The sequence below is a fragment of the Ahaetulla prasina genome, chromosome 1 (assembly GCF_028640845.1).
Source record: "Ahaetulla prasina isolate Xishuangbanna chromosome 1, ASM2864084v1, whole genome shotgun sequence".
NCBI classification, from domain to species: domain Eukaryota; kingdom Metazoa; phylum Chordata; class Lepidosauria; order Squamata; family Colubridae; genus Ahaetulla; species Ahaetulla prasina.
Genome location: NC_080539.1, coordinates 253,600,786 through 253,619,730, shown reverse-complemented (window position 1 = coordinate 253,619,730; position 18,945 = coordinate 253,600,786).

Below are 18,945 nucleotides of genomic sequence, written 5' to 3'. Positions count from 1 at the left end.
ACCAGAGCAAGTATCTTTCAGTCAGGAGAGCTGCAAGGAGGGGAAAGAAAAAAAAAAGTAGCCAAGGATTTCTGCAGCAGCAAATGCGGGGAAAGATGTCCCCTACCGCCACCTCTCTTGACCCGAGCCAGTGATTTCCCTGGAGTCAGTTGTGTAGCAGCTGCATCTTCCTCTGCCTTGGGCCAAGGGTCTTAACTCTACTGCCTTCCATTAGCAACAGCACTAATTGTATTTAAAGAGCCATTGTGTGCTGCTGGGACTTGGCTAATGCAAGGAATAGTCAATAGTGTGGAGGTCTGGCAGTACAGGAGGCCCCCATCAGCGGTAATAGCTTTGGGCATCTTTGGCATTAACACTTGGGACATTCCTGGTTTCTCCTACAAGTGCTGCGTAAGGCAGGGTGGGGAGAGAGATGTGTTGTGCTCTGGCCTTCTAGCAGAGGCCAGAAGGGAACACAGTGAACTCTCTCTCTCTCTCTGTCTTAGACTTAACTGTCCATAACAACCGATATGAAGGCACTTACCAACTCTGGAAGGGTTAATGGTGGATTGGGTCTGGTCATGATAGTGGCTCTTCATTTGATAAGGAGGTTATTCCTCAAATCGGGCTAAAGATTCATGAATAGACATAAAAGCAGTTGGAATTCCCGATTCGGGCCACGGAGTTCACCAGCCTCTACATTAAGGATTCTCCTGGCATAAAACAGGTTCCAGCTTAATCAGCATTCTGTCCCCTGGATATGAAAGAAAAATCATTAGGGAGACATGGAAGCAGAATGTGGCAATGAAATCATTTATCCCAATCAGCATATTGCATTGTTACAGGAATTTTCTCTTGGCTGAAATCTGAAAAGGGGAAAACCAGTGCATGCTACTGGTGGTCACAACATTATTAGAGAGTTGGGTCATACATATTGGGCACTGCTTTGAATAATTTATGTGTTCCCACCTGGTTGTTTAGACATTAGAAATGAATGGCTGGTTTTCCAGAGTTCATTTCCCTGTATTACTATAGTTGCACGTACCAGGCAACTGCTTATTGTGTTTTTTCATTGTCATAAAAAAATAACACTCAGAATTAATACTGACCATTTTATTTTACTAATTTCCTTACGAAATGACCAGAAAGAGTTGTCATTAATAACACAAACATGCTTTGAATCCTATCTGCTTGGGCAAAATAAGATGTTCCCTCTTGTATTCCCGTCTCTTTTCTATAATCCCTCTGGAACAGGATGTGTGCACATTTGTGATGGGAGCAGGAGGTGCCCTAATTGGTTATTATGGTCAGGTTATCTGCAGTTGACCCCTTTGGGGGATGTTTGAACTGACAAAAATATATTTCTGCATTCATGCATTGGCTATCTGTGATATAATTGATGGATTATGCAGAATCCTAAGCAGACCCCTTGATTAGTTCTTTCCTTCTTGCACAACCTGAATTCATGGGGTTTTATTTTACATTCTTCGCTCTTTTAATGAATAAATGAGAGGCTATGTACTGTGCAGAGCCAGAATCGAGCTTCATTATTTACAAATTATTTCCCATTTGGCCCTGTAGCATAACAGTAGTCCACAAGCTCCGTTTGTAAGAATCCTCATCTACCCAGGAAAAAAAAACAAAACAAGAGAACACTCTCTGGAAAATGGAATGTTTTAACTGGTTTTGGTAGCTGTTTTGTGAAAGTACCTTTTCATCTTTAAAAATATATACCGGTATATACCCACCGGCTGAAAGAGATAGTTTGCCCCTGCAGTTAGATGCTGTGAAGGTTTTATTTTTTTTACTAATAATGTCAAATAAGTTGTTGTTCTCTGGTTCATAGCTATCTTCCTTCAGTGATTATGATCAAAGCTGTATTTGTGTACACATAAGAGAATGTTCTGCATAAAATGTGTCACGCTTCTCTTGATTTTTAATTATTCTACAGATAAAGCATAAAAGAGAAACATGGTTGTCATAGGATTACAAGACATTTAAACAACATGTCAAAAGTTGAAGGTGTGATATAATTTCTTGGCACATCAGGATTTTTTAGATTTCTCTCTGCACTGATCAAATAAAGGAGATACAGCATAACAGATGTCTTTTATGAGTTTGTACTCAGACCTAGTGTTGGTTTTCCTCTAATTCCAAAAGGATAAAAACCATTTAGGAGCAGGATGAGAGGAATTAAACAGGACCCTACAGCTTTTGTGTTATTCTAATTTTTCTGCTGAAAGGGCTTCAATTTATCAAAGCTAAAAAAGCCTTATGCCTCATTACCTTTCAACCTTCTGAGAGGTTTAATGGATTCTCCTGCCTGGATTTTTTCTTTTCCTGCCCCATGAATAACTGCATGACTTTTCTAATAATTCTTTATCCTTAGCAACGTCTCCCAGTTAAAAAAATAATATACTATCAGCTCTAGGATGCAGGCACATCAAGAAACCAACTCCACAGGAAAGCTATACCTATATTTTATTTATCTGAGAATTTATAAGTAGATAAATAAATCTGTACCTATTTATTTATTTATCTAGGAAGGTAATCTTGAAACGCAGCTTGTGTTATATCTTCTCTCCCTCCTATACTATCTAGGTCAGGGAGGATCCAACCTGAATCTCTTCCTAAAGCCATGTCCTCCCCCAGAGCTCAAGGAATGCTTCTGCCCCTTTTTGTGACTTCTGAATAATACCCTTCATGCCATCTTCACGGCTCTCTAAACTTATTTTCCAGCAGGTAGAAATCATGCTACTACCAAATACTAAGCCCATATGTGTATAAACAGCTGCCTGGGATCATGTCTTCAACAGAAAAAAGTCCACTGGAGTTGAGCAGCCAATAAATTAAAATAAACATGAAGGTCTGCTTTATATCGAGATTCTCGGTCATCTGGGTCATGGTTGTCCCAAAGATGCTTTTTTTCAGGAGGCAATTGGACTTTCTTGTTTTTCTTTGAAGATGCTTCACTTCCACATCCAAGAAGCTTCTTCAGCTCTGACTGGATGGTGGGGAAATGGAAGGATTTGACCAGCTATCTGCAAGGAATATAAATCCTTCCATTCCCCCACCATCCAGTCAGAGTTGGAGAAACTTCTTGGATAAGAAGCAAAATGTCTTCAAAGAAAAACAAGAAAGTCCACTTGCCTCTTGAAAAAAAAAGTACCTTTGGAAAGATCTGCTTTGTATCGTGGTGTCTTGGCTTCCAAATTTTTGATGTGGCATCGTCAGCAGGAAGATCTTAAAAGAATGGGGAAATGGAATGACAGTGGTTTACCAAGTCTCTATCACAATTTCACAGCTTTTAGAATCTTCTGTTGGTGTATCAACTGTCCTGTTGGCCATCAGCTTTCCTGAGCTGGCCATGATTCTCTTGGAGGACAACCTCAAATATTCTTGATTTCAACATACGTAAGGTTGCCTAATGGGACGCGGTGGCTCAGTGGCTAAGATGCTGAGCTTGTTGATCGAAAGGTTGACAGTTCAGCGTTTCGAATCCCTAGTGCCGCGTAACGGGGTGAGCTCCCGTTACTTGTCCCAGCTTCTGCCAACCTAGCAGTTCGAAAGCACGTAAAAAATGCAAAAATAGGGACCACCTTTGGTGGGAGGGTAACAGTGTTCTGTGTGCCTTTGGTGTTTAGTCATGTTGGCCACATGACTACAGAGATGTCTTCGGACAGCACTGGCTCTTCGGCTTTGAAACGAAGATGAGCACCGCCCCCTAGAGTCGGGAACGACTAGCACATATTTGCGAGGGGAACCTTTACCTTTATCTTTACGGTTGCCTACCGTATTCCATATTTTGCAGCATATGCATTATTTGTGCCCTTCTCTCTTGGCATGCAGTGTTGGATGTGAGGTTTATGCTAAAGGAAAAGAGGGGAGGCAATTTGCCCTTTCCTCTTCCCTATTCAAGGCTTGAGTGCCTTGAAAACTCTACTTTATAAAAAAGAAAGACAGTCTACCCTCCAGAACAGGGGTTGTGGAGTCAGTGTGCATTGCGAGGTACAAAGTCTGAGCTGTAATTCGGCCCTGTAAATCCTTGGTCAGACAACTGTTTTTAGTTTAGTTTAGTTTAGTTTTATTAGATTTTTATACCGCCCTTCTCCCGAAGGACTCAGGGCGGTGTACAGCCGAAATAAAATACAGAATATATACAATTAAAAGAAATTAAAAGAAACTATTAATAAATGGCCGATAATTTAAAAATTAAAAAAATTTACAAATGTTTAAAATCTCTAAAACCCCAATTTAAAATCACTATTTATGCCAGTCCTGCTTGAATAAATAAGTATGTTTTTAGCTCACGACGGAAGGTCCGAAGATCAGGAACTTGGCGTAAGCCAGGGGAGTTCGTTCCAGGCGTCGGTGCTCCCACAGAGAAGGCCCTACCCTGGGAGCCGCCAGCCGACATTGTTTGGCGGACGGCACCCTGAGAAGGCCTCTCTGTGAGAGCGTCTGGTCGATGGGAGGCATACGGTAACAGCAGGCGGTCTCGTAAGTACCGGGTCCTAAGCCATGGGCGCTTTAAAGGTGGTAACCAGGATCTTGAAGCGCACCGAAGACCACAGGAAGCCAGTGCAAACTACGGAGCAGAGGTGTTACGTGGGAGCCTCGGCGGCTCCCATTACCACTCGCGCAGCTGCATTCTGGACTAACTGCAGCCTCCGGGTGCACCTCAAGGGCAGCCCCATGTAGAGAGCATTGCAATAATCCAGCCGAGACGTAACCAGGCGTGGTGACCGTGCATAAGGCATCCCGGTCAAGGAAGGGGCGCAACTGGCGAACCAAGCGAACTTGGTAAAAGCCCTCCTGGTGACGGCTGCCAGATGTTCCTCAAAGGACAGCCGCCATCCAGGAGGACGCCAAGTTGCGAACCACCTCCTTTGGGGCCACTAACTACTTCAACAGTCAGCTGCGGATGCAGCTGACTGTACCGGGGTGCCGGAATCCACAGCCACTCCGTCTTGGAGGGATTGAGCTTGAGTCTGTTTCTCCCCATCCAGACCCGTACGGCTTCCAGGCACCGGGACAGCACTTCGACCGCTTCGTTGGGGTGGTCCGGGGTGGAAAAGTACAGCTGAGTGTCATCAGCGTACAGATGATAACTCACCCCGAACCCACTGATGACCTCACCCAGCGGCTTCATGTAGATGTTGAACAGGGTAGGCGAGAGAATCGACCCCTGGGGTACCCCACAAGTGAGGCCCCTCGAGGACGACCTCTGCCCCCCTGTCAACACCGACTGCGACCGGTCAGAGAGATAGGAGGAGAACCACCGATAAACGGTGCCTCCCACTCCCAATCCCTCCAACCGGCGCAGCAGGATACCATGGTCGATGGTATCAAAAGCCGCTGAAAGATCTAATAGGACCAAGGCAGAGGAACAGCCCCTGTCCCTGGCCCTCCAGAGGTCATCCACCAACGCGACCAAAGCCGTCTCCGTGCTATAACCGGGCCGGAAGCCGGACTGGAACGGGTCTAGATAGACAGCTTCCTCCAGGTGAGTCAACTGTCAGCAGTTTTCAATACACATACAAAGCAAGAGGAAGACATAACCTAATCAAGAGGAAGACATAACCTAATATGGCAGTTGGGGAAACAGATAACCTAATATGGCAGTTGGGGAAACAAATACTTAAGATAACAATACCTGCTACGTGACAATTGTGTAACCATGCTTTACCCCCTGTTTACTACTCAATAAAAGGTGTGCGCTCAGAGCAATCTGGGCTCACCCCATCCCGAGAGAACAATGGTGTCTGAGTCCTTATTGGGAAGGTAGCCCGTGTTCCTAACACGCACCCTTGCGAGGGCCAGAGTCATTTGCAAACAGCATCCCTGCGGGGACCCTACGAGTCAGCGAAGAAGACCCACCCTAGATGACAACGACGCAACAGGGGTCTGTCTCCATCCTTGGCAACTTTAAGCCTGGCGGACTTCAACTCCCAGAATACCCTGGAGTTGAAGTCCGCCAGGCTTAAAGTTGCCAAGGTTGGGGACCCCTGCTCCAGAATAGTTTTGTGAAATGGCATGGAGCACAGGCACACAGCAAATGGACACAATTTGTTTTGTATCTAGCAGGAGATTTTACCGGATCTTGTTCTTTTCCATAAATTAAAGTAATTCTGGATTCAGCCATCTTATTAAAACGGAGGAGATGGCTGCATAAGAAAAATGCAGTAGTGGCCAAAATTGTGGAAAGCTTTTGGGAAAAGTGTATTTTTGAGGTTTGATGGCTAATAACGCCACTTTTTTTTTTTTTTGCATTTCAAAATAATCCTATTCCACTGCTGGAATGGTCTGGGAATAGTCCAGATCTTAACCCAATTGAAAATGGAGCTGACTAAAGAAACTTTTTAGTCCGAAACAACCCAGCAATAAAACCCAGTTAATAGAAGCAATCATTCAATCTTGGTTTCACACTATAACAGCAGCAGAATTAAAAGACTTGGTTCACTCCATTGGAAGATGTTGTAAGGCCATAATTCATGTTAAAGATTACCCAACTAAGTGTTAACTGACGTGATAATTTTTGTATATCTCATTTTTTTCTATGGTGACAATTTTTGTATATCTCGTTTTTTCTACATGTTTCACTTTTCCTCTTTATACTGTAACTGCTATTCTAATAGCAAATCCTTCATAAAAGTTATTGCATTACATTCCTGATTAAATTATCTTTCCATTGCTATAGAATTTTATGGTACTAAAAAAAAGGTGGTGTTATTAGCTAGTTTTAGAAAATACACTTCTCCCAAAAGATTTCCATAATTTTGGCCACTACTGTATTATTCTAATAGAAATATTTTAATGTTCCAACATAAATCATTGTGTGAAGTCGCTTGGTCTTTTACTCAGATGTGATGATGGCACTTTAATGCATTTAAGTTTGAAACTCCTTCAATCTCATATAAAAGAAGTTGGAATGCGCCTTTGTAAATGCAAGAGATTATTTTTGAAGTCTTGAACTTTTTCTGGGGCTTTTCTTTATGGCTTCTTTTATCTTGAATGATTTTCTCCATCTGGTTTTTATGAGGTGGGGGGGGAATACATTTGGGGAAAAGGAAAGGAAGACATACACACCCAGACAAATTATGGAGTGGATGCAGCATTTTAGTTATCTCCATATACATATTTCTTCTAGTTATTAAATGTAAACTTCTGTCCAACCATGATGGCTAAACTTATACACTTATTATGATTATGTCTAGTCCATGTTCTCAGCAGTTTTGACCAAATTTGTAGAATATTATACAAGTGATATACAATATTAAATGGTCCTTAGGATCTGGTCAGTCCTTGTAGAAAAGCTTTTTTTAATGCCTTCTTTTCTGTCCTTTTGTCCTATCATTGCTTTCCATCTCTGTAGGTTTTTTTTTAAATCTCTTAGTCTTGTCGAGATTCTCAGTCATCCAGATCATGGTTGTCCCAACAATGACAAGCTTTTTCATCCAAGAAGCTTCTTCAGCCCTGACAGAACAGTGGGGAATGGAAGGATTTATATTCCTTGCAGACAGCTGGTAATCTGCATCCTTTTAGATGGTCACTGAAGCATTTGGAGGTTTATCTGTGTTTTCAGAGTTACCTGAGTAGTGCTGGTTCCTGTAGTCTGCAATTTTTCCTCTGGAAATCCATTCCTACTCCCACACCAATCAAAGGGTGTTCATCCCAAATTGTATAGCTAAAAGTCTGTAGAGATTCTCAGTCATCCAGGTCATGGTTGTCCCAAAGGGGCTTTTTCCAGGAGGCACCTGGACTTCCTTGTTTTTTTCTTTTGTAGATTCTTTTTTTTTTAATCTCTTGTAATTGCTTGGCGATAGTGGATATTCAACCTACTGCATTATGATTAGAACACCTGAAGTGGCTCTGCTTCTTCTTTTTCCTCTGCTAGGACAATACATTTGGGGGAAAATGGGGTGTGTGTCCGAGAGGCATGATCCAATTAGAGTGGATTACCTGATTTCAGCTGTCCATTTAAAAGGATGTGGAAAACCTCTGAGACTCTCTTCCAGTCACCTGCTTGTCAGATCACATTTTCTGCTGTGGGATAATTCAATAAGTACTGAATTGTTTTGCTGGAAGCTGTCAGAGAAGAGTCTGTTCTTTCCCTGCCACTTGGTGAGGGCAAGACTTGAGGACTGAATGCTTCAGGGCTGCAAAAACTGACTTAAGAAAGGTACACTGGAAATCGGAGATAAATCCTTCTTGGTGCAACTGCAAGCAAAACAAAATATAGAATCCCTTCCCCTACCCCAAGTTTGGTAATTCTTGCATTCATTGGGAATGTACAGATCAGTAGGCAAAAATAAATTGGGATTAGCTTAATTTACCAAGCTTGGTGACAAGCTTGGACAAATGGGAGCTATTAACATCCTATTGCATGGCCTTAACAGCTCTTTTAGTGGACTGGCACCTTCATCTTTCCTGTTTTGAAAGACAACCATTTTTATGAAAAGTGTTAGTTCAGCTTGGCAGTTGCAAGACTTAGTGTAATTATGTTGACCTCCTGTGGATAGCCCATCCCCCTTTTGGTTAGGAGAGCCAAAGGCACCTGCCTTTTAAAAATATTTCCAGATAGGCAGTAACTAGTATTTAGTGGAGAAGGGGTTAATGGAAAGGAAACTGCTTCCCTTTGCATGCTCTTCTGCCATCTCTGACTTTGTTTTTATTTATTTATTTTAACAAAAGGAATATTGGGTGTCATTGTGCCTTAAACATAAACTGCATTATTATAGCATGGATTCTTCCAAGTTATTGGTTCGTCAAATACATATAAGAGGCTAAATATGGTAGGGCACAGTTATGTGAATTTTAAAAATGCTAGCTAGCAAAGCAATAGTTTGTTTTTACGGGTACCAAGTCAATTGTCCTAAACTCATTCAGACTGTAAAAACACATACAGTTTAGAGCAAAGCTGTCAAACTTGCAGCCCGCGGCCGACATGCGTCACATGCTGGCCATGCCCATGCCGGTTTAGCAAAGGGGGGGGAATCCCAATATGTCACGTGACGCTGCCGTGACATCGTGAGTTTGACACCCTGGTTTAGAGCATAAAGATGAGAAGTATATGTAGTTAGAATAGAATAGAATAGAATAGAATAGAATAGAATAGAATAGAATAGAATAGAATAGAATAGAATAGAATTTTATTGGCCAAGTGTGATTGGACACACAAGGAATTTGTTTTGGTGCATATGCTCTCAGTGTACATAAAAGAAAAAAAATACCTTCATCAAAGGTACAACATTTACAACACAAATGATGGTCATAGGTTGCAATTTAACCCTTAATGATAGCAACAAAAAGTTACAGTCATAAGTGGAAAGAGATTGTTGTTGTCAATTGTGGTTGTAAGTTGTTGACTTACGACCACAATTGAGCCCAAAATATCTGTTGCTAAGTGAGACAGTTGTTAAGGGAGTTTTGCCCCATTTTACAACCTTTCTTGCCACAGTTGTTAAGTGAATCACTGCAATGGTTAAATTAGTAACCCAATTGTTAAGTGAATCTGGCTTCCCCATTGACTTTGCTTGTCAGAGGGTCGCAGAAGCTGATCACATGATCCCAGGACTGTCTCTCATAAATATGGGTCAGTTGCCAAGCATCTTAATTTTGATCATGTGACCATGGGGATACTGCAACAACCGTAAGCGTGAAAAATGGTCACTATTTTAGTGCCATTGTAACTTTGAATGGTCACTAAATAAAGTGTTGTAAGTTGAGGACTACCTGTATTGAGAAAGAAAAAATAGATCCTAGTCAGTGGTGAAATCTGACCATTGAAACCAAATGCAAGGTGTGCGCACGCACAGTGCACGCCAAAAGGAGGCATGGGGTAAGTAGAACAGCGCGTGTGGGGAATAGGTTGTAAATCGGCTGAATAGGTTGTAAAAAAACTGCTTTTAAAAGTAAAAAAAGGCTCTGAGGATCGCATAGCTCAGCTGGGATCGTCAAAGCCTTTTTCTATCCTCTAAAAGCATTTTTTTAACAACCTATTCAGGTTGTTAAAAAATGCTTTTAAAAGTGAGAGAAAGGCTCTGATGATCGCACAGCTCAGCTGGGATCGCCAGAGCCTTTTTTTACCTTTTAAAAGCATTTTTAAAAAGAAGCAGCAAGCGGGGAAGCAGGCGACTGGGCACTGGGGGGGGGGGGTTGGGGGGGGCGTGATTTTTGCTATCGGTTCTCTGAACCACCCTCCGCCATTGCTACTGGATCGGCTGACTCTGGTCTGAACCGGGAGCATTTCACCCATGATCCTAGTACTTGAATATATGGATAGTCTTATAAAAAATAGGTTACACATGAACTAGGCCACAGACCAACTCATGACCCCTTGGTATAACATTTCCAAAACATGATTGTCAACTATCAGTTGAAAGTAGGAGTGCTGTACTGCAACCATTTACTCTTATCTTAGTTGATGCCTTTGAAACCCTCATGTCTGAGTTTGGCTTAGTCCCATGATCTTTTTCAGTCCATTTATTTGCCAGAACTGGATGCATCCTCCAATTTTCCCTCTAGTAACAAACCTATAAACATCTAGGGTTGAGGGGAAAGATGAACCAGGATCTCCAAGATCCTAGGCAGCATTTTTATTACTATACCACAACCGGCCTTCTATTATAGCAGGGGTGTCAAACTCGATTTCATTGAGGGCCGTATCAGGGCTGTGTTTAACTTCGGGGGCCTGGGGTGGGTGTGGCTAGGGTGGGAATGGCCAGCTCAACGTCACTCCTATCGGCGCCTGTGGCGGCCCAAGTGTTCTGCCAGTGAAAACAGGCTCCCAAGCTCCGTTTTCGGCTGCCATGGCCTCCTGCAACCCTCTGCCAGTGAAAATGGAGCTCGGGAGCCCTTTTTCGCTGGCAGAAATGCCGCGGGCCGGTCCTTCGCTGTTTCCAGGGTGGCCCCATGGGCCAGAACTAAGTACCCCATGGGCTGGATCCAGCCCCTGAGCCTTGAGTTTGACACCCCTGTATTTCAGCATTCATGCTTTTTCTGGCAATTACTCCTTTTTTTTAGTAGCTAATTTCAATTCATATTCAGAGAATCTTACAAGAACACTAAGCTCTGTTCATAAGTGACGCAAAGTCTGAAGAAAAAGCAGGAATTTGGTGACACCTTACCATTCGAAATGTAAGAGGCAGTAACAGTGTCATCTAGACCAACCGCCTGCTCACGCAGGAGACCTATACTAGGGATTTGAACTGTTGAACTGCCAACCTTTCTAATCGACAAGCTCAGCATCTTAGCCACTGAGCCACCTAGCAAGGCTAATACTTATTTTTAGCAAAGCAATTCTTACAGAAGCAAAACAGCAAGTCAAACCAATTCTACTGACTCTACTATTATGTCCCAATAATTCTACCTATTCTATTATTATTATGTCCCTTCAGTACTAAGCACCAAAATATCCATTTCACCTAGGCCTTTATAAAAATACGGGACTTTTTAAATAATTGTGTGTGTATGTATATGTTTATATATACCTTATGTATATATATAGAGGTTCAAACATATTACAAATGCAATTCTAAACAATTTAAAATGAGAGTACAGTAAAATACAATAATAGGAGAAAATACAATAATACATAAATATTAAATATTATATATATAAAAATGAAAAATAGAATAGACTAAAATCTCTCTCTCACACACACACGTATATATATATATATCAGTTATATATATTCCCTACATAGATATCATAGAATTGGGTTCACTCCAGTTGATTATACAATAAACGCTCATTCTCTTGGCTTGTCTTTAGAGATAATTTGTAGCTCTTACAAAAACAATTCTGTAATTTCTTTAATCCTGGCAATTCTTTCCAATATACTCCCTTTCTACTTCTTCATCCTGCTAAACATAACATTTTTTTCTACTTCATTATCTACTCACATCCCATATCAAAAATACACAGTATGACTATCTACTTGCTAATTCTTTCCTGAGGGGGCAGTAAATTATTATTTGGTCCAGAACTTAGGGGTGAAATGCTCCCGGTTCGGGCCGGATCGCCCGATCCGGTAGCGATGGCAGCTGGTGGTTCGGGGAACCAGTAGCAAAAATCCCTGGCCCTGCCCCCTGCCCCTGCTGAGCCACGCCATCATCAGAGGTTTTTGGTTTTTTTTACTTTTAAAAGCATTTTTTCTTCAGCCGAAAAAATCCTTTTAAAAGTAAAAAAAAAAGCCTTTGATGATCGTGCGGCTCAGCTGGGATCATCAGAACCCTTTAAGGTTTTTTTTTAACAACCTCTTGGCTGAAGAGATTGTAAAAAAAAAGGTTTTAAAAGGCTCCTCTGGCGATCCCAGCTGAAATGCCTGATCACCAGAACCTTTAAAAAACATGTTTCTACAAGCTCTTCGGCCGAAGTGGTTGTTAAAACAATCCTTTTTAGAGGTTCTGCGAGGCTGCGATCAGCCAACTTCAGCTGGGATCATCAGAGGAGCCTTTTAAAATCTTTTTTCCCCTCTGGTGATCTCAGCTGAGTTGCCTCATCATCACAGGCTTTTAAAATCACTTTTTTACAACCTCTTACAACAGCTCCCGCCTATGCCCACCCAATCGTCCTGTCCCCACTTGCCTATAATTGCTGCTCCTTTCGGGCTCGCAAAGCTTCGCTTTCCTGATCCAATCAGTTGCATCAGCTAGCAACTGAATCTGCCTGCCTGCAATCTATCTCTTCCATGAGCAACTCAATCTGCCTGCCTCCAATTGGGTAAGTAAACTATTAAAAAATAGTTAATTGGTTTTTTTTTAAGGCGTTGGGGTTTTTTAGACAGCAATTTAAAGTTAAGGAAGTTTTAAATTTAGCTGCTTCTAAAAAATATAAATAAAATATAATAATAAAATAAAATATTCATGCAGTTTTCTGAGATTCGGTGTGTTTCTGTAGTGTTTCACTCTAACTACGCAAACACAAAATCTCACAAAGCTGTATGTGGCATTTTGTGTGTGGTGTGTGAGAGAGAGAGTCTGTTGTGTTGTGTTGTGTGTGTATGAAGTGTGAAAGTTGGTTTCTGAGCTTTTTGTGGCTGTGTGAGGTTCCTGCCTGTTGCAGGGGCCATTTTGGGTGAAGTGCAGCTCCTTTTACATTGTGTGTGTCAGTTGTGTTGTGTTGTGTTGTGTTGTGTGTGTGTTTATAAAGTGTGAAAGGTGGTTTTTGAGCTTTTTGTGGCTGTGTGAGGTTCCTGCTTGTTGCAGGGACCATTTTGGGTGAAGTGCAGCTGCTTTTACATTGTGTGTGAGTCAGTTGTGTTGTCTGTGTGTAAAGTGTGAAAGTTAGTTTTTGGTACCTCTTATTGTTTTGTATACTTTATTATTTTTATTATTTCTTGTTATTTGCCATGCCCACCCAGTCATCTGACCACCAAGCCACACCCACCAATTAAGCCACGCCCACAAAATCGGTAGGGAAAATTTTTAGATTTTACCCCTGCCAGAACTGATAAATTTTCCTTGCAGTCCATGGTACTCTTATAATAGCTATATTTAAATTCATAATTCAAAAGCATTTAAATTCTTTCATTCAGTGTTCAGGTTTCATAAGCATTACTATTAAACAGACCATTGATTTAACTATTTTAATTGCTGTCAGTGTAAAAGAATATCTTTATTCTTCATGATGTTGTCTATACTTGCCATTGTCTTCCTCTCTAAAATCAAACTCTTTACTTTTCTAACTTTCTGTGTACCTTTATAGTTAAAGTTATCAAATAGCTTTTCCCCATTAAGTGTGAATTCACAAAGCATGCAGGTTGACATTACTTGGTTCATATAATGTATACTGTAGTATTAAAACAGTTTTGCAATAAATTTTGTGATACATCTGTATTTTCAATTAATAAAATGGCATCATGTACATATCGGGTATTGTTTCCACTTTCATTTTTGATTCCAGCTGTCAGGCTTTGCAATTCTGCCCTTTTTAATGCATTCCTTTCTCAGTTCCTTTTTTTCCAAATCCTATTTTTATGGTAGCATCTTATTAATTGAAAAGATTCCTCAGTAGAATAATCAAGTGTTCTGGTACACTCATTAGTCTTAATAGGTTCCATCCACATTCTGGCATGTTCCACATAGTCAAAGGCCCTGGAGTTGCCAATGAAGTAAACACAAACCTCCTTTGTGTAGTCTCTTGTCCTTTCTAACATTCATCTTATATTAGTTATTCGATTTGGGGTAGCTCAGTTGTTTATAAAACCGATCTGGCATTTTTTGATTTATTATGATTGCGTTTTTCTTACGCAAAACTTTGTATGAGGAACTAATGATTTGAACATCTTTCTGTTTCAGTGTCTGATATATACCATATTTCTTATCCCTAAACTATAATAATTTGTTCCATATTTATTCATACCAAGTTAACATTTTTCCTCTGTGGTTTCAATAAAGGGTATCCATATTTCATTGAAATTGTCCATATATAATCTCTCTGTAAGCAATTCCTTCATAAATTACAGCTACTATGAAGTCTTCAATCCATTCAGTAATTAGGACCATAAATACTATGCATCTTTCCAATGTAAAAAGACAAGTTTCTTAGCAGTAAGAAGGACTTGGAGAATACATTTCATATATGTTGTTCCAAAAATATGAATGTCCCAAAATAGAATTAATATATATCATTACATCGCCCCAGAAGACGATTGGTTTAGAACATTATAACAACATGTGCTTTAATTTATTCCTTTCTTTTCAATGTCAATATGAGGAATGACAACTACAGACAAATGGTATTTATCCTTGACAAAGAAAATGATTTTTAAAGAATAAACTTTGTCCAATAATTGATCTAATGTAAAAAAAATCCAAATACATAGCCAAATCTATAAAATATATTTTTAAGCAATTTTAAATTTTGAATTAGCCCATAGTGTTAATTTAGCATGAGAAAAATATTACAATGCAATTTGACAGATATAGTCAAGGATAAAAAGGTAAAGGGGGTCATATCTGCCAGTCATATCTGGTTCTAGGCGGCAGTACTCATCTCCGATTCATGCCCAAGTCCAGTATACTGTGATTTTTTAATCTACATACTGTAATAGTGGCAGGAGTTAGATTTAATTATATATTCAATCATATCATATTTCAAATACAAAACATTCTAATTATCAAAAGATCTTTTTTGGGTCTGGGAAGGAGAAATATCCTATGCAAAGTCTCCAGAATGTAATACTATTCAAAATACATGCATGTTTCAAAATTTGAGAAACTGAAACTTCCATTGACAATTACATGTTTTTCAAATCTAGCTTCCAAAGTGAAGATAGAAACCCATAGAAATTTACGGAACAGCGTACTGGGTTTTTGAAACTATATCACCCACCCACTTCTCTGCAAATGGCATTTTTGTAATGTGCAATAATTTCTTCCCAGAACATCACAAATTTAGGTCACTGTAAAACATCTGCTTTAATTCAGCCTTTTTCGCAATGCATCTACAACAACCTGATGTACTTATTACATTTCTACACAGATACAATGAGGTCTTTGCAAAATGAAGAATTTATTTTCATTATTGGTGCCATCAATAAACAGACTACTCTCTGTGTCTTTAGTCTGGCTACATTATCATCTCCAGATCTTCTCTAATACTTTTTTTTTTTTAATTTACATTTATATCCCGCCCTTTTCCGAAGACTCAGGGCAGCTTACAGTGTGTAAGGCAATAGTCTCATTCTATTTGTATATTTACAAAGTCAACTCATTGCCTCCCCAACAATCTGGGTCCTCATTTTACCTACCTTATAAAGGATGGAAGGCTGAGTCAACCTTGGACCTGGTGGGACTAGAACCTGCAGTAACTGATGGCTCTGCGCATGCGCAAGATGGCAGCCTAGCCGGAGTTCGGAGACGACGAGGATTATGTGAGGAGGGGGATGGCGGCGCCCAGGCGGCCTGCCGAACAGCTTGCGCCCCCCGGTTAGCCGTATCATCTTCTGGACAGCCGTGGGGGAGGTCTCGGGACCTCCCTGGACGCGCGGCTGCCGAGACCAGGGCTGCGGAAGGGCGAGCTACGAACGGCGGCCATTTTACCATCCGGCCGGGCAGGAGCCGAAGAAAGTAACAACTGGGTAATGGAGGAAAGGACGCCGGGACCCAGATGGCTTGCCGAGCGGCTTTCGCCCCCCGGTCAGGTATACCATCTTTCGGGCAGCCGGGGGAGAGGCCTGTGGGCCTCTCTGGACTCCCGGCTGTCGGGAATGAGGCCGGGGATGGGCGAGCGGCGAATGGCGGCCATTGGACAACGGACGAGGCCGCGGCTTATATTTAGCTGCTGGGAAGCTGCGGCTGGGTTTCTCTCCTGACATCCAGCGCTCGGCTATTTTGGAGAATTTTGGGGCTTACCAGCTCTCCTTGGTTCCCTGGTCCTGTTTTGGATTTGGTGGACGGCCATGGGGCGAAGGGCTGTGAAGGATCCCCCTGGTGGCCCCTGCTGGAGGTGTCCCGGCCTAGTTTGGCCTGGTTGGGCCCAGCTAGGCCTGCTTCTTCCCGGATTAGGAAGTTACATTACCATCTGTGACATTGTCACGCATTTGTTATCTTGCACTTTGTATGGCCGGCCGGAGTTTTCTGGGTTCGGCCATCTTTGGAACTTCCCGGGGGATGAGTGGAGACCGACTGTTGCAGTGGGACTTTATCTTGAAACATCTATTGTGGAACCATCTACCTCGGAAATAGCTGAGACGCCATGGACGGAGAGAGGAATACCACCTCTATTAGATTATGGATTTTAGGACTGAGCTTGGTGCAGAGTAGTAATAACTTTCTACCATCAGACTACATCTGCTTATTGTACTATCTTGTGTCAGCGTTAAGCCAGCCACCATCCGAAGATATTCTGGCAGATGGGTATCCATTAGGATTTGGCATTACATCCTGCCACCCCAGACATTATACTACTACCTCTCGCTGTCTTCTTTCTCCTGCTTATGCTTTTGAACATTTATGCGATATTCTGCTTTGGAACTCTTGCGCCTGTGAGGTGCCCCCGCAGGAATGGCCCGCATTACCAAGGGCCGGCCTCAATGACGGGTCTTGGGACCCACAGAGGTGGCATGCGAAAAAAAGGAGCCTTTGGGGTTTTTTAGATAGGGCTTTTTTAAGGGGTGGGAGGGGCAGGGCGGGTGTTGGGGGTAGCCCGTCGGGTGGGGAGCCAGTCCTTGCGCGTGCTCGCGACGGTTTTTTAATGGGTTCGGAGGTTAGGGGAGATTGCGTTCCTGCTGGTGAGGGTGGTCTGATTAGCACGGTAAGTGGGAGGGGCAGATATGGCGGAAGGGGGACCATATCGTTTTGGGGTCGCGGTCGATGTTTGCAGGCGATCGCGCGCCCGATCCCCGCCCTTTCCGTTCCCCGGATGGTCGAGACCCTCAGAGCCTGGGCCTTCGGCTGATGTTATGCAACGCACGGTCCGTAGTCAATAAGGCCCCCCTAATACACGATCTTATTCAGGGGGGCGCTGCGGATCTTATAGGCGTTACGGGAACCTGGCTGGGGACGGGAGGGGGGGTGCCCCTTGGTGTGGTGGGGCCGCCAGGGTTCCGTGCATTCCATCAGCCGAGGGCCCAGGGCAGGGGTGGAGGGGTGGCGGTTGTGATTAGAGAGAGCCTAGAGCCGAGGGAGACCACTGTACCTCAGATTGCTGGGTGCGAATCCCTCTTTGTGAGATGGGGTCATAGGTGTCAGGTGGGATTACTGATCGCGTACCTGGCTCCTTGCTACGTGACAGTCGCCCTGCCCGAGCTCCTGGAGGTGCTGGCCGGGGTGGCAGTTGAGACCCCCAGACTTTTAGTCATGGGGGACTTTAACTTGCCATCTTCCGGCTTGTCATCGACAGCAGCTCGGGAGTTCATGGCTTCCATGACGGCCTTGGACCTGACCCAAGTAGTTGATGGCCCTACTCACATTGGGGGTGGCACTCTGGACTTGATTTTTGTCTCTGGTCAGTGGTTGAGAGATCTGGACTTGAAGGAAATAGTCATTGAACCTTTGTCATGGTCAGATCACTCTCTTCTTCGCCTGGACTTTCTGACCGCTACTCCCCACCGCAGGGAGACGGAGCCGATACGTTGGTTCCGTCCCAGGCGCCTGATGGACCCGGAGGGGTTCCGGACGGAGCTTGGGCCATTCCCTGAGGGTCTGGCTCACGGCTCGGCTGAGGAACTTGTTGCGGCCTGGGAACAGGCCGCGGCGGGGGCCTTAGACCGAGTCGTGCCTTTGCGGCCTCTGACCCGGCGCAGGTCCCAACCGGCTCCTTGGTTCTCCGAGGAGCTGCGAGGGATGAAGCGCCAGAGAAGACGCCTAGAGAGTTCCTGGAGGTCTAGCCGTTCGGAGGCTGATCGGACACTAGTGAAGTCCTATACTAGGACTTACCTAGTGGCATTGAGGAAGCGAGGCGTAGCTACGCCTCCTCCCTCATTGCATCCGCAGATAACCCCCCAGCCGCCCTGTTACGGGTGACTCGCTCCCTTTTACATCAGGGGGAGCGGGATGACCCGTTGCAGGGACGTGCTGAGGAGTTTAACGGTTATCTATACGATAAAATCGTTCAGCTTCGGGATGGTCTGGACCAGAATTGTAGTGACGCGGGTGAGACGGCTGAGGGCGGTCTTGGTGACATTTTATGGGATGAGTTTGACCCTGTGGCTCCCGAGGACATGGACAGGTTGTTGGGTAGGTTGAATGCCACCACGTGTTTACTGGACCCGTGCCCCTCCTGGTTGGTGCTGGCCACTCAGGAGGTGACACGAGGCTGGCTCCAGGCAATTACAAGTGCTTCTTTGGTGGAGGGAGTCTTCCCGGCCGCCTTGAAAGAGGCGGTGGTGAGACCCCTCCTCAAGAAGCCTTCCCTGGACCCGGCTGTTTTAGGTAATTATCGTCCGGTCTCCAACCTTCGCTCATGCGAAGGTTGTAGAGAGTATGGTGGCATATCAGTTTCCCTACACCTGGATGA